This window comes from Eumetopias jubatus, unplaced genomic scaffold (genome assembly GCF_037043125.1).
Source record: "Eumetopias jubatus isolate StellerSeaLion01/CBP00866 unplaced genomic scaffold, mEumJub1_p1.0 scaffold_16, whole genome shotgun sequence".
NCBI classification, from domain to species: Eukaryota; Metazoa; Chordata; class Mammalia; order Carnivora; family Otariidae; genus Eumetopias; species Eumetopias jubatus.
In genome coordinates, this window is record NW_028274822.1 from 86,311,052 (window position 1) to 86,314,661 (window position 3,610).

At 46.6% G+C, this 3,610-nt stretch overlaps 1 long non-coding RNA gene across 1 annotated transcript; it reads left to right on the top strand.

The window, feature by feature from the left end:
• The first annotated feature begins 479 nt into the window (after window positions 1-479).
• LOC114219217 (uncharacterized) lies at window positions 480-2,594 on the top strand. The gene is made up of 3 exons (XR_003611340.2): window positions 480-615; window positions 826-905; window positions 1,523-2,594. It is a non-coding gene; the product is annotated as an uncharacterized LOC114219217 (long non-coding RNA).
• The last annotated feature ends 1,016 nt before the right edge of the window (window positions 2,595-3,610 follow it).

Consider the following 3,610-nt stretch of genomic DNA (forward strand, 5'->3'; position numbering starts at 1 on the left):
AGGAGGCAATATAAGTTGGGCCCCGCACATACTAAGGCTCTCCATAAATGCTTAACTTTTTAAAAATCAATTGGGCGGAAAAAGGCTCTGGCCCTTTAAACGTCAGAGGAGGGTTAAGACGGAAAGGAGGCCGCAGACGAAGCTGACGTGAAAAGCTTCAGGCCTCATTTAAAAGAGCATGCGTAAAAGCTCGCCCTCATTCCCTCGCCACGTTCCTGTACTCAAATGCGCGTGCGCTGCCTGAACCTGGAGCGGGCAGTCGGCTCCGCCCTCCTATTTAGGTGGGCGGAGACAGTCGCGCGAGTTCGGCGGGCCTACATTCTCCCGCGCTATTGACCCGCCCGCCCCTTTTTGCACATGCGCGTACATCAGCACTAGAACGAGGGGTTGTAGAGTGGCGTCTGGAGTTGCGCCTGCGCTGAGGACGCCCCTGACGGAAGTGGGCGGGTCGTATTCCGAAGCCTAAAGGGCGGAGGGAGAAAACGCGGCAAATGCTAACTGAATGGAAAGCGGAGTTGGGGCGCTGTCCGAGATGCCCTGCTGCAGAACTAGTGAACCTAGAAATGTAAAGACCAGAATGTGATCACAGAGAACTTACTTGTGCATCTAAAAAAGGTTTCACAAGATTATTCTGTTTACATGTATGTTAAATGCAGGTTTTAGGGAAGGGAGGATTTCCCCCGAAGTTTCCTTTTTTTCCCTGTGAATTTTACCTTCTAGAAAGAAGGCTTCAGGACTCAGGGAGCTTTGAATGCCTCCTAGGTGCCTAGTTTGAAAACAAGTATTATGACAAAAAATTAAAGAGGAACATGTTCTTGCCCACAGAAACGTTCGTCCTAGGAGTCAGGAAACCGTCTGGAAGACGCGTTCAGTAAGAAGCGGAAAAGAAACAAGTCTGCATCCAGGTACGTGATTTTGTATCTTTAAAATTGTAAATGCTGGGGCGCCTGGGTGGCTCAGTCGGTTAAGCGGCTGCCTTCAGCTCAGGTCATGATCCCTGCTCAGCGGGAAGCCTGCTTCTCCCTCTCCCTCTGCCTGCCTGTCGCTCCCCCTGCTTATGCTCTCTCTCTCACTATCTCTGGCTCTGTGTCAAATAAAAATAAATAAAAAATCTTAAAAAAAATTGTAAATGCTTTGGAAGTCCCTTGTGTCAGTTCATCAACTTTATTCCATAAGCATTTGTGGAAAGCATGTCGTGTTTTATACGTGTGCACCTTCCTGGATACTGGAGATTCAAAGATGAATATAATTCAGCCCCTGCCCTTGAAAAGTTCACACCGTGGGGTTCAGGGGTAGGACTAGCCTGGGCAAGGGCTTGGACTAGGAATGATAGTGTAAAGTGGCTCTGGAGACTGTCTTGACTGAAAAGGGGAGGGTAACCTCAGAGAACATAGGAGATGGTGTTCTATGAACATAGTAGGGTAGCCTGGGAGAGAGGAGGTTAGATGCCAAGCTGAGGATGTTTGGGACCAAATCCGGTGGTCAGGAACCTGTGTGTTTTCTTGAACTTGCTTTGATACAGGGGACGAGGCAGAAGGTGACTTTTTGACCACAGTGACCTGGTTAAGCAGGGAGCAGCTGGAAAACTGTCTAAGGAAGTGTCAAGCTGGTGAGCAGAGAAACTTCCATGCCAAGTTACAAATCCTAATCAAGGATCCAAACAACTGAAAGCACAAGTGATTCTTGGGTATTCTGAGGAAGTTACTCAGACATTACGTGGGGCTAGGGAGAAAAAAAAAAATTCCCTTTTGTGTTTGTTTTAAATATTTATTTATTTATTTGAGAGAGACTGCGGGCACATGGCTCCTGCAGCCAGAGGGAGGGAATCCTAAAGCAGACTCACCACTGAGCAAGCATCTGAGGGGGGCTCCATCCCAGGATCCCGAGATCATGACCTGAGCCGAAATCAAGTGTCGGGTGCTCAACCAACCAATCCACCCAGGATCCCCAAGATTTTCCCTTTTGGATAGCCACCATCTTCCTAAACTATTTTCTCCTTGAGAGATTGGATCTTAGAAGGGTCGTAACCCAAGAATGCACCTGCTGTAGAAAGAATGAATTGCTTCATAGGTGACTTGCAAGGAACACAGAAAAGTAGTGAAAAAACCAAACAAAGACACCTTAGATGGACTCACAGTACACCCATTAGTACCATTTTCCCCATAGAGGAGTCACACAGGCCTCATGCTAAAGAAGGGCCTTGTGCTTGGCTTAATGCTCTGCTGTCACCATTTTGAAATTCTTAATTTTTTAGCAAGGAATCCCACATTGTCATTTTGCACTGGGCCCCACAAGTTATGTACTTGGTCCTGCCTCCCTCCTCCAACTTTTCTCTCTTTTGTAGTCCTTTCTCTTCTCTTCCCCTCTCCTATATTTCCCTCTTCCTATTTTCCTTCCTTGGCTTCTTCCCACTCCTTTAAGGCTGAGTATAAGGATGCTGTGGCCTTGGGGCACCTGGGTGTCTCAGTTGGTTAAGTGTCTGCCTTTGGCTCAGGTCATGATCCCAGGGTCCTAGGATCAAACCCCGCATCTGGCTTCCAGCCCAGCAGGGAGTCTCCCTCTCCATCTCCTCCCCCTCCCCCCGCCCCCCAGGCTCATACTCTTTCTCACTTTCTCCTGCTTTCTCTCTCTCTCAAATAAAATCTTAAAAAAAAAAAAAAAAAGGATGCTGTGGCCTTGTAAGCCTCAAAACACGGGTTGAATTGTGTTTTCCGCAAAGACATCGAAATCCTGATCCCCAGTTCCTGTGAATGTGATTTTATTTGGAAAGAGGGTCTGTGCAGATGATCAAGTTAAGATGAGGTCATTAGGGTAGGTCCTAATACGATATGACTGGTAGGTATCCTTATGCAAAGAGAAAATATGGACAGAGACAGACAAAAGCAGAATGCCAAGTAAGATCGGAGAGATGCTGCCACAAGCCAAGGAATATAAAAGATGGCAGGAACACCACCAGAAGCTAGAAGAGGAACATGGAACAGATTCTCTCTGAGCTTCCAGAAGGAACCACCCCTACAGACACCTTGATTTCAGATTTCTAGTCTCCAGAACTGTGAGACAATACATTTCTGATGTTAACGCCTCCCAGTCTGTGGTACAGCAGCCCTAGGAAATGAATACAGTTTCCAATAGGTCCTTAATAAATACTTGATGAATAAATGGATGGTTGAATTAAGTATAATTGTATTGTCTTTGCCTCTTTAAAAGATGACAAAAGACCTATGAAGATAATAACTGTCCTTTCTTTTCTTTTTTTTTTTAAGTAGCCTCCACACCTAGTGTGGGGCTTGAACTCAGGACCCTGAGATCAAGAGTCACATGCTCTACTAACTGAGCCAGCCAGGCCCCCCAACTGTCAGTCCTTTCAACCCTAGTGAATGGTTGAAAAGCTGGCCCTTTCCCCAACCTACTTCATTTTCTCCTATGACGTAATCACTGTATTTGATACTGACTTTGTCCTGTGTCTTCACACATGTCCTGGGCCATGATAATATGGGCAGGTAGAGTGGGTGGGTGGCTGTGGTGGACATTCTTGGTTGCTACTGAAATTCAATGCCCTTTCCTCCTTGATGTGAGATCTCCAAATGTATGAGCTTCCCTTTTGTCCAGG